Genomic DNA, 13,484 nt, shown 5'->3' on the forward strand with positions numbered 1-13,484 from the left:
TAGACATCTACTAGGTCCACTTGATCTATTGCATATTTTAGATCTTGGATTTCTTTATTGAGTTTTTGTTTGGATGACCTATCTATTGATGATAATGGAGTGTTAAAGTCTCCCACAACCACTGTGTTGGCGTTTATATATGCTTTTAGGTCTTTCAGGGTATGTTTGATGAAATTGGGTGCGTTGACATTGGGTGCGTACAGATTGATGATTATTATTTCCTTTTGGTCTATTTCCCCTTTTATTAGTATGGAATGTCCTTCTTTATCTCGTTTGATCAATGTAGGTTTGAAGTCTACTTTGTCAGAGATAAGTATTGCTACTCCTGCTTGTTTTCGGGGGCCATTGGCTTGGTAAATCTTCTTGCAGCCTTTCATCCTAAGCATATGCTTATTTCTGTCGGTGAGATGAGTCTCCTGTAAGCAACAAATTGTTGGATCTTCTTTTTTAATCCATTTTGTCAAACGGTGTCTTTTGATGGGTGAATTAAGTTCGTTAACATTAAGTGTTAGTACTGATAGGTATGTGGTGATTCCTGCCATTTAGTTATCTTAGTTGTTTGAAGGTTTGATTGTGTGTACCTAACTTGATGTTACTCTCTACTGTCTTGCTTTTTCTTATCCTGTGGTTTGGTGTTGCCTGCCTTTTCATGGTTAAGTTGGGTGTCACTTTCTGTGTGCAGGATCCCTTGCAGAATCTTTTGTAATGGTGGCTTTGTGGTCACATATTGTTTTAGTTTCTGCTTATCATGGAAGACTTTTATTGCTCCATCTATTTTGAATGATAGCTTTGCTGGGTAGAGTATCCTGGTGTTGAAGTTATTTTCATTCAGTGCCCGGAAGATCTCACCCCACGCTCTTCTTGCTTTTAATGTTTCTGTTGAGAAGTCTGCTGTGATTTTGATGGGTTTACCTTTGTATGTTACTTGTTTTTTCTCTTACAGCCTTCAATATTCTTTCCTTAGTTTCTGAACTTGTTGTTTTAATGATGATATGTCGTGGAGTAGTTCTATTTTGATCTGGTCTGTTTGGTGTCCTGGAGGCCTCTTGCATTTGTATGGGAATCTCTTTCTCTAGATTTGGGAAATTTTCCGTTATTATTTTGTTGAATATATTACGCATTCCCTTCGCTTGCACCTCTTCTCCTTCTTCGATGCCCATGATTCTCAAGTTTGGTCTTTTGATGGAGTCAGTGAGTTCTTGCATTTTCTTTTCACAGGTCTTGAGTTGTTTAATTAATAGTTCTTCAGTTTTTCCTTTAATTACCATTTCATCTTCAAGTTCTGAGATTCTGTCTTCTGTTTGTTCTATTCTGCTGGATTGGCCTTCCGTTTTGTTTTGCAGTTCTGTTTCGTTCTTTTTTCTGAGGTTTTCCATATCCTGGCTGTTTTCTTCTTTATTGTTGTCTATTTTTGTCCTGAGTTCATTTATCCATTTATTCATTGTGTTCTCTCTTTCACTTTGGTGTTTATACAGTGCTTCTATGGTTTCCTTTATTTCTTCTTTTGCTTTTTCAAATTCTCTATTTTTATTGTCTTGGAATTTCTTGAGTGTCTCCTGTACATTTTTGTTGACCCTATCCAGTATCATCTCTATAAAATTCTCATTGAGTACTTGTAGTATGTCTTCTTTTAAATTATTCTTGTACGCTTCATTGGGTCCTTTGGCATAGTTTATCTTCATTTTGTTGGAGTCTGGCTCTGAGTTTCTGTTCTCTTCATTCCCCTCTGGTTCCTGTACTAATTTTTTGCTGTGGGGAAACTGGTTTCCTTGTTTTTTCTGTCTTCCTGTCATTGTCCTTGGTGTTGTTCCTGTCCCTGTACTGTGTGTAATTAAGTATTTTCTAGCTTGTAATAATAACAATGGTAATATTGAGAATGGAAGAGTGAGCTGAGATGGAAAGCAAGAAGTTAAAGAAAAGGGGAAAACAAATATACAGACAAGAGGGAGAAAGCAGAACAAGGTATCAGACAAGAGAGTTTCAAAGGTATAAACAGGGAGTGTTAGTGTACTAATCGACAGTAAACTGAACAGACAATAGAGTGACAGAGAGAGGATTGAAAATCAAAGATAAAAGAAATAAAAAATAAGTATATGAAAGTAATATCTATTTATAAAAATGAATTAAAATAAAATGGAAAATAGAAAATTAAAAAAAAAAAAAACAAAAAACCAAAAAAATTCCAAGTTTATATGCAATGCAATTTCAGTCTTAATAATTTGGATGTCCTTCTCAATCTCCAGTCCTGGAGTTGGTGCCTCAGATGTTGTTCTGTAGTTGTCTCATCAAAGGGGATGCATAAAGTAGAACAAAACTACACTCACACACACACAGAAGATAAAAAAAAAAAAAGTCCCACCAAGTGTCCCCAGTTCAAATGCAATCCAGTTTCAGTAAGTTTTTCAGCTTGCAGGTGTAATTCGGTTGTTCTCTCATCAAAGGTAGGGAGAAAAAGAAAAAAAAGCGTCTGGAGGCAGTTCTGAGAGTGGTATCTGCAACTGTGGCTTGCCTGCCTGCTGCTCTCAGCCTGTAGCTGGCGGCGTTATTTATGCAGATCTCTGGGGTGAGCTAGCACTCACCTGGTCCCACAGGCTTTGTTTGCTCAGAGTTCTCCTGTGCGGGGGAGGGGGGCCTCTGCTACAGGCTTTCCCCTTTCCAAGCACTGGGAAAGGTGACACTGCCCCGTGTTGTCAGGCCTGCGTGTTTGTTTACAGTTCACGTGTGAAGTGGGTCTTCCCTCCTCTCACAAGCGTCCCTGCTCCTGGTTGCTGGGCGCGCTCCCCGCTCCCGCCAGAGCCTCTCCGGCCCGCCCGGCTCGTTTATTTACAGTCCCGGGAAGGATTCCCTTCCTCCAATCTTCAGCGCTCAGGGCGCCCCACCCTCTTTCCAGCGTGTCTTAACTGTTCTTATTGCTTATTACTCAGTTCCTCTTTTTTTCCTGGGTGGAGGTCAGTCTGTCCAGGGGGCTATGCTGCTCTGGCCCAGGCCTGTCTGTGGGGCTACCGCGGTACCGTGAAGCTCACCTGGTCCGCTTCTTCCCACGCCGTATGGGCGCTGGCCACTGGCGGCCCCGGGGGCCATCCTCGGTTCTCCGTTTAACGTGAAGTGGAGATTCTCTGCACCGGCTGGAGGTGTGGAGGGGTCAAAGTTATGCCTTTTCTCGGTGATTATGCCTGCAAGGTGTGTCTCCAGCATCTCTCCAAGATTTCACTATAGGAGGGTCGCTTTCTGCTTCCTACCTCTAGCCGCCATCTTGGAATTCTCCCCTATCTAGTTTTCTTAACATGACTTATTTTTTTTTAAAAAAGACTGTTCTTTCTCCATTGCATATTGTATGTTTCCATGACAAAAAATAAACTTTGTTTTTAAATGCATGTGTGTTTTTTTCTGGGTTCTTTGTTGTGGTTGTGTTTAGTGTATTTTCCTTCTCCTTCCATCTTCTTAATGATTTTTTTGTGTGCAAAGGAGAACATCCACTGGTGACGTTAAAAAATTTACTTTAATAATGTTTAAATATCTAACATTCACATATTTTCTCAATAATTGTAAAAAATGTCTGGGTTTTATATCTCATCAGCTATTTTATACTACAGATTAGAGCTAAATTTACATGCATTTTAATCATCCCCCTTTATTTGGAAGCAATATCTCTGTAAACTTCCAATGTCCATTGAGGACATGTATTCATAATCCTTTAACATCATTTTTGGTGAAGGAAATCATCCTACAATTTTATGTTTGATTTTTCTTTCATTTGTCTAAAAATTACTCTGGATTATTTTTGTTTGATTGTTGGCTCATATTATTTGCCTAATTTCATTCTATTTTTAGGTTAGGTTTTGAAATTTCTTATTTTATTTGAAAACTTCGAATTGGGACTACATACTTTCATTATTATCATGTATTTATATTTTGCTCATACAATATAGATTTGCATTTTAGAGTAAACTATGACATTTTTCAGCATGTAAACTAACATTTATTTATGACAAAAAAGCATTTGCATAATATTTTGCCTTATGCTTTCAATTGAGATGAATTATTTATTACTATCAATTTATATTCCAGAAAGTTGTATGTTTTATCCATATAGGATGACTTTTCACTGTAGGTGTGAGTGAGAGACATTTTTTTCTCACTACTCCACCCTGAGCACGCTTGACTTATCAGCTCCCGTTGCAGGGAGAAACTGATGACTGTTCTTTGTTCCTGTGAAAGGGTATGTATGTTATCAGTTACATGTGCATATAAATCAGTTACATGTGTATTTATATATAATGAATTAAAATATGTAGGATGGAAGGAAAACAGATTCAGAGAGCATCTGTATATCACAATATATTTAAAAGAAGAAAATAAATGATATTGAATGATTTAAATATCTAAAATTTAATTTATCTACCAATCAAATATTCTTCCCACTTCCTCTTGGCATCTTTGTTTTTTCCACATATTCTTGTCTCCGTGAACTCAACCTTTTTTCTAACCCTTTTACAAAACTCCTAGCTTTCTCTTTCATCCCTCAATAATTATCCCAATGTCTTTACCTCTATTCCTTTTCCTACTTTCTTACTGTCACTGGTTTCTTCATCATTATTTCCTCCACAATTAGCTTCCTTCTCTGTGGTAATTTTATTTTCCTATTTTGGAAGCAAAGTGGGAGAGTACATTGAGATAGAAAATGAGCAAAGAGTGGAGCACCTAGACTTTGGAGGAATCCCAAGAGAGGGTGCCCTGTGTGTTCATTTCCACATTTATTTCTCTCTCTCCTTTGTCACCTCTCTCTTCTCCACCTTCCCTTGCTCCTCTGGTTTCACTGTCCTTTAACAACTCTCTATCTACTCCCACCACTCCCATTTCTCCACTCCTGTTCTCTGCATTCTACTCCTTATTCTCTGTTTTACTTTTTTCTGTCTCGCCCTCTGTCAAAACTCCACACTACTTAAATCAATCTTCAACTGCCATGATACTTCTGCTCACTTCTCTTTGATCTCCCCCTCACAACATGTCCTCCTGAGTCCACGTCATCAGTGTCTTTGCCTCTTGCTCTTTCACTTGCTGTTTTTACTGCTTTCTGTTTTTCTCTATTTCCTTTTTAATGCTTACTTCTTAGGTTTTATTCCAAGCTTGTGTTTTTCTCCTCTCTCTGCTTCTTACTTTTCTTCTCTCCAAGAAATACATACTTACCCATCCATTTGATATTTATACCTATTTACTCATATTTCCCACCTCATTTTTATTCTTTCTGTTTTCTATTGTTCTCTGAGTCCATTTGTTCCTCATACCTCTTCCTATTTCACTCTTTTGGTTTGCTCTGAAAATCCCATGACTTTGGGTTTCTTCCTCTCTAGTTTGACCTCCAGGCTCCCACCTCCTTCTCCTTCTTTTCATCTCCCTTATCTGAATTTCTCTTACACATATCCCTCTTCCTTCTTGCCGAGTAGTCATTTCACAGCACATGTTCTGTTTCTTTCTGTTACATTAGTCCTTCCATATATCATGACCCTTAATTTGAAAAAGTTTTTTAAGATATGACTTTCTTAACAAGTAGTCTCTCAATATACAAAGTGGTAACTGAAAGTTAAAATATTTGCAAATTTAATAAACAAGTTCACTTTTAAAGTTTTTTTTTGTTGTGCTGGGTGGGAGTACATTGCAGCATTTACAAAAGTTCCTACAATGGATCAAATATATCATATGAGAATTCATGCTCTCCATCATTCTCCTTTATCCCTCCTCCCCCCATTCCTGGAACAGTTTCAGCAGGTATCATTTTACTATTTACATACTTGTGTACACATCCTGTATAATCAATGATCTGTTGAAAGAGAAATATTGTATTTGATTCCTATGGGAACAATGCAGGATCCATGTTGGCAAGTTCTGAAGATGAGAAAAAAGTGTACATGCAAATGTACACAATTACATAAGCACACATGTATACATATACTAACATATACTCACAGATATATGCAGATATCCTGATCCACATAACACATACAATAAACACACACAAGCATTCTTTATGTATATTGAATGGAACATAAAATGTGAAATATATTTATTCTAAGTAGAGGAGAGCATCATATTTTTATAGCATAGTAAACTACAATGAAGATACTACATGTAATGTCAGAATACAAATATTATAACTGATGTAAGCAAAAGTTTTTGCTGGAAAAAGTTTATATTTATCAAAATTTCCCACACTAGTATAATTTAAAAATTTTTACATGTAACTTTTAATTAGCAAAATACACAAGTGAAGATACATGAACATTTGGAGGAATGAATAAAGATTCACAATTGAAAGACAAGGATGGAGGTGATCAAGTACATGATAAGGCTTGTCAAGAGAAACCAGGTAAAGTAAGAAAACAGGAGGCAACAGTAAGGAGATTCTTGTTGACAAAGGTGAAACAATTTGGGTGACAACCTAAAACACAATAGTTTAGATTTTAACCCCAAAATACATGTCTATGAATCCACACTTCAAATAGTAAGTGATGAAATAAATAACCAGGAAAGAAGAGGAAATTAGTGCACAGGAAGAATTCCTTTTAGCAAATGGAAAGAGAATTGGGAAATGAAAATGCCATCCTGAGGCTGGTAGAACACCTCCTTAAGTTCAAAACCCTGAGTTAAACCCCAATCAAAACCCAAAAAATTGCCTTGAATATGCTGCATTAGCACTTGCTTAAGGCAAAATTCACTTATGTGCTTGCATGTTTCAAAACTCAAATTTTTTACTTCACATATAGAAGTTTACTGTAAATTAGAAATACTTCCATAAAGTAGAAAATGTATGAATTATATTGCATTCCTTCTCCAATGAAAAGTTAATTTTATGTTTTACTCAATTACAAAACATAGTTTACTACAGGAAGATCTATTCTTTTAAAAATATTTATGAGCACAAATTAATTGAAGTAATAGATTTTATTGCAATATTCATAAACATTATTTCCTGACATGTTCTTTATAATAGGAAGCATTTTCCATATTCATATATTCATACCAAGTAAACCACTACTGAATCAAACTAATGGTTGGGAACTTGAGTTCAGGATGTGACATACAATATTCTAAGGAAATTTTGAACTTGCCACTGATCTAGATGAAGCAGACATATCCATTGCAGAAACTGGAAGGTTAAAGACAAGATAAAATGTCACAGTAATGTGCTTTTCAATACTGAGAAACTCATGATTTTTTGACATTTGATATTTGTGGCTAATTCACAGCAGATGCTCCTTCAACACAAACTGTGAAAGAGCCTTGAGGATGATCTAGGAATTCTGAAACTAGGATATTCTTACTCACAGGACAACATCATGTCCCTGTACAGAGAAGGGTCTAAGGATTCCCACTCCTCCTTTGAGAACTCAATGGTCACATCACTAAATGATAACACTCCTGAAATAAAAATAACAGTCCAACATTCTAGTAGGTTCTCAGCTATAAATGCAGAAAAACACAAAAATGATGCATGAGTTACTTATTTTATTAGAATATTTTGTCATACATGCAGTATTTTGAAGAGTCAGGGTTTTGTGCCAGTTTATACGAGCTAAAACTTATCTAACAATTGTAAGATGGCTAACATATACAGATATTTACATGCACAATTTTCAGAGCAGTTCTCCTTACTCTGGAGCATATGGAAGATGAGAGGGCAACAAGAACAATTGGTTCAATGATGTATATATTACATATATAGATACTTAAAAGTAATAACTACATCATAATTATATAATAGTTTTATTGTAAGTAAATTGAATATATTTTATTGTGAATTAATTTTCATTTTGTATGAGTGCTCTTTTATATATTTTATAAAGAAAAAAGCACAAAATATGATGCAAAAGAATATGGATTATTATTTGTGGTTTAAATTTTTGTTGGATTTATTACATATAAAAATATAGAGTATGTCATACATGTACAAAATATTATTTATGTGCTTCTGGCTTCACTGAATATGCAAAGAAGTAGAAGGTGTAGCATTGTCTGTGACATCAGAGTAGAATAAAATGGAAACCCAGCCAGGCACTGGTGGCTCACACCTTTAATCCTAACTGCTCAGGAGGCAGAGATCAGGAGAATCTCGGTTTGAAGACAGCCCTGGTCAAATAGTTCCATGAGCTCCTATCTCAAAAAACCCTTCACAAAAATAGGGATGATAGAGTGGCTCAAGGTGAAGGCCCTGAGTTCAAGCCCTAGTACCGCCAGAAAAAAAAAGGAAACCTATAGAACACAGGCCCCTATTAGAATTTCCATTAGGAACAGCCAGATTTTTGTGCTGGTGGTGTAGCTCAAGCAGTAACAGCATCTCCCTAGCAAGCATGAGTGCCTGAGTTGAAACATCAGTGCCACACAGAAACAGCCAATTTCTCAAGCAAATGAAGTTGAGAGTATTTCTTCTCCAAGGGATGATTCAAGTGAAAAGCAATTAAGATGAAAGTTGAGTTTCTGCATTGAATCTGATAGTTCACACTCATCACTAAGTACATTGCATTGAGATAATTATTAATGGTGAGGCAAAAAGTGGTATTTTCCCTGAGATGGAATCTGTAACATTTACCAAGTGAATGAAGTCAGCAACAATGGTCAGTTAAAAAATTGATAACAGGTGACAACAATTACAGAATGCATATAATCCTTGCTGTGATATGTGGCCAAAAGTTAAAAAGCTTTTAAACCATACCTTATATACACATAAACAACCATTTATTCTATGTAAAGTTCAAGGTACAAACATATTCCCTTCTTGAAATTTATGATGTTTTCACATATGTATGAATTCCTTGTATACTGAGATAGGTTTCTTCAACATTTCATTAAATTTAAGACATTTTAGGAAATGAAATTCATTGTGTTTCCTAAGTTATGTTCACAAACAGCCAATAGTGCTCTCAGAAAAAAACCTCTACAATCTACAGGTTGACTTCTTCACTGATTTCTCAGGACCCTAGTACACCCTTGGTGGAATTGGATAGCAATATGTTTCTTTGTTCCTCTCTCATTCCACAGATATTTTCATCACAGCAGGACAGGAATTCCTGGAGAGTACATGTCCTGACAAAAAAGAAGATGGGGAAGACAGAATGGAGAGAAGTCTCTACTGTGAGGGGACAATCATTTTAAAGAGATAAACTTGACTGTGAAGAGAAGTACATAAAAAGTCATTTGAATGAAAGACAGTAGGCAATAGCATCAGAAGTAGAAAAGTGAAGTATTTCAAGTTCTTCATACACAATATACTGGGGGTAAAGTGAAGATGGTGACTGACTTGGATTGAATTTACCTAACATCCAGCTATCTCTTCCTCTTCTCCCTCCATCTTTCCTCTTCAGGAAAGATTCCCTTAAGAAATCACACCTTTCTCTTTAGATTCTGCCTTTAAAGAGATCAGTACACCCACAGGTGGAAGGACCTTGTCATGCATTACTATTACATATCTTTGAAATGAAGGACAATTTCAACCGTGCAAAATGAATTCTTAAGTCATCATAGTTAATTGTGGTCTCAATTCTCATTGAGCAGGGCATGTTAATTAATGTTTTCACTCAACATTCATAATCTGTGGGATGACACAGGGAAAATTATGTGTTTATACTGTTCCTGAGATTCTAACTGAAAAATGGACTATGACCTTCTTAGCAAATCTTTGCTCCTTTTGTGTTCTCTACACAAAAAATCACTGGATGTCAATGATATGCTCCTAGAAATTGTGATACTAGTGGTTGAAGGTAAGCCTATGAATTGCATTCTTGCATTTCATGCTGATCTTTTCCCTATATTAATTCTCAGTAGCACTACTCCAGAGAAAGCACGCTTTACACAGTGGGTCCTTCACATCTATATTTCTGTTGACACACACTAGTACTATTGTCTCCTAGTGAAAATCAAAAGATCACATTCTTTTTTTTTTCATTTTTCTTTTATTATTCATATGTGAATACAAGGCTTGGTTCATTTCTCCCCCCTGCCCCCACCCCCTCCCTCACCACCCACTCCACCCCCTCCCGCTCCCCCCCCAATACCCAGCAGAAACTATTTTGCCCTTATCTCTAATTATGTTGTAGAGAGAGTATAAGCAATAGTAGGAAGAAACAAGGGGTTTTGCTGGTAGAGATAAGGATAGCTATACAGGGCATTGACTCACATTGATTTCCTGTGTGTGGGTGTTACCTTCTAGGTTAATTCTTTTTAATCTAACCTTTTCTCTAGTTCCTGGTCCCCTTTTCCTATTGGCCTCAGTTGCTTTAAGGTATCTGCTTTAGTTTCTCTGCATTAAGGGCAACAAATGCTAGCTAGTATTTTAGGTGTCTTACCTATCCTCACCCCTCCCTTGTGTGCTCTCGCTTTTATCATGTGCTCATAGTCCAATCCCCTTGTTGTGTTTGCCCTTGATCTAATGTCCACATATGAGGGAGAACATACGATTTTTGGTCTTTTGAGCCAGGCTAACCTCACTCAGAATGATGTTCTCCAATTCCATCCATTTACCAGCGAATGATAACATTTCGTTCTTCTTCATGGCTGCATAAAATTCCATTGTGTATAGATACCACATTTTCTTAATCCATTCATCAGTGGTGGGGCATCTTGGCTGTTTCCATAACTTGGCTATTGTGAATAGTGCCGCAATAAACATGGATGTGCAGGTGCCTCTGGAGTAACAGTCTTTTGGGTATATCCCCAAGAGTGGTATTGCTGGATCAAATGGTAGATCGATGTCCAGCTTTTTAAGTAGCCTCCAAATTTTTTTCCAGAGTGGTTGTACTAGTCTACATTCCCACCAACAGTGTAAGAGGGTTCCTTTTTCCCCGCATCCTCGCCAACACCTGTTGGTGGTGGTGTTGCTGATGATGGCTATTCTAACAGGGGTGAGGTGGAATCTTAGCGTGGTTTTAATTTGCATTTCCTTTATTGCTAGAGATGGTGAGCATTTTTTCATGTGTTTTCTGGCCATTTGAATTTCTTCTTTTGAGAAAGTTCTGTTTAGTTCACATGCCCATTTCTTTATTGGTTCATTAGTTTTGGGAGAATTTAGTTTTTTAAGTTCCCTGTATATTCTGGTTATCAGTCCTTTGTCTGATGTATAATTGGCAAATATTTTCTCCCACTCTGTGGGTGTTCTCTTCAGTTTAGAGACCATTTCTTTTGATGAACAGAAGCTTTTTAGTTTTATGAGGTCCCATTTATCTATGCTATCTCTTAGTTGCTGTGCTGCTGGGGTTTCATTGAGAAAGTTCTTACCTATACCTACTAACTCCAGAGTATTTCCTACTCTTTCTTGTATCAACTTAAGAGTTTGGGGTCTGATATTAAGACCTTTGATCCATTTTGAGTTAATCTTGGTATAGGGTGATATACATGGATCTAGTTTCAGTTTTTTGCAGACTGCTAACCAGTTTTCCCAGCAGTTTTTGTTGAAGAGGCTGCTATTTCTCCATCGTATATTTTTAGCTCCTTTGTCAAAGATAAGTTGCTCATAGTTGTGTGGCTTCATATCTGGATCCTCTATTCTGTTCCACTGGTCTTCATGTCTGTTTTTGTGCCAGTACCATGCTGTTTTTATTGTTATTGCTTTGTAATATAGTTTGAAGTCAGGTATTGTGATACCTCCTGCATTGTTCTTTTGACTGAGTATTGCCTTGGCTATTCATGGCCTCTTGTGTTTCCATATAAATTTCACAGTAGATTTTTCAATCTCTTTGATGAATGTCATTGGAATTTTGATGGGAATTGCATTAAACATGTAGATTACTTTTGGGAGTATCGACATTTTTACTATGTTGATTCTACCAATCCATGATCATGGGAGATCTCTCCACTTTCTATAGTCTTCCTCAATCTCTTTCTTCAGAAGTGTATAGTTTTCCTTGTAGAGGTCTTTCACATCTTTTGTTAGGTTTACACCTAGGTATTTGATTTTGTTTGAGGCTATTGTAAATGGAATTGTTTTCATACATTCTTTTTCCGTTTGCTCATTGTTAGTGTATAGAAATGCTAATGATTTTTCTGTTGATTTTATATCCTGCTACCTTGCTATAGCTATTGATGATGTCTAGAAGCTTCTGAGTAGAGTTTTTTGGGTCTTTAAGGTATAGGATCATGTCGTCTGCAAATAGGGATATTTTGACAGTTTCTTTACCTATTTGTATTCCTTTTATTCCTTCTTCTTGCCTAATTGCTCTGGCTAGGAATTCCAGTACTATGTTGAATAGGAGTGGAGATAGTGGGCATCCTTGTCTGGTTCCTGATTTTAGAGGGAATGGTTTTAATTTTTCTCCATTAAGTATAATGCTGGCTGTAGGTTTCTCATATATAGCTTTTATAATGTTGAGGAACTTTCCTTCTATTCCTAGTTTTCTTAGAGCTTTTATCATGAAATGATGTTGGATCTTATCAAAGGCTTTTTCTGCATCTATTGAGATGATCAAGTGGTTTTTGTCTTTGCTTCTGTTAATGTGGTTTATTATGTTTATTGATTTTCGTATGTTGAACCACCCCTGCATCCCTGGGATGAAGCCTACCTGGTCGTGGTGAATAATCTTTTTGATGTGTTGCTGAATTCGATTTGCCATTATTTTGTTGAGGATTTTTGCATCAATGTTCATTAAGGAGATTGGCCTATAGTTCTCCTTTTTGGAGGTGTCTTTGCCTGGTTTTGGGATAAGTGTAATAGTGGCTTCATAAAATGTGTTTGGCAGTTTTCCTTCCCTTTCTATTTCATGGAACAGTTTAAGGAGGGTTGGTATCAGTTCTTCTTTAAAGGTCTGATAGAATTCAGCAGAGAATCCATCAGGTCCTGGACTTTTCTTTTTGGGGAGACTCTTGATTGCTGCTTCAATTTCATTTTGTGTTATAGGTCTATTCAGGTGATTAATTTCCTCTTGGTTCAGTTTTGGATGATCATATGTATCTAGAAATCTGTTCATTTCTTTTAGATTTTCAAATTTATTTGAATATAGGTTCTCAAAGTAGTCTCTGATGATTTCCTGGACTTCCATGGTGTTTGTTGTTATCTCCCCTTTTGCATTCCTAATCCTACTAATTTGGGTTTTTTCTCTCCTCATTTTAGTCAGGTTTGCCAGGGGTCTATCGATCTTGTTTATTTTTTCCAAGAACCAACTTTTTGTTTCATTAATTCTTTGTACGGTTTTTTTGGTTTCTATTTCGTTGATTTCAGCTCTTATTTTTATTATTTCTCTCCTTCTATTTGTTTTGGGATTTGCTTGTTCTTGTTTTTCTAGGAGTTTGAGATGTATCATTAGGTCATTGATTTGGGATCTTTCAATCTTTTTAATATATGCACTCATGGCTATAAACTTTCCTCTCAAGACTGCCTTAGCTGTGTCCCATAGGTTCCGGTAGGTTGTGTTTTCATTTTCATTGACTTCCAGGAACTTTGTAATTTACTCTTTTATTTCATCGGTGATCCATTGTTCATTAAGTAACGAGTTATTTAGTTT

Source organism: Castor canadensis, chromosome 16 (assembly GCF_047511655.1).
Source record: "Castor canadensis chromosome 16, mCasCan1.hap1v2, whole genome shotgun sequence".
In the NCBI taxonomy this organism is placed as follows: domain Eukaryota; kingdom Metazoa; phylum Chordata; class Mammalia; order Rodentia; family Castoridae; genus Castor; species Castor canadensis.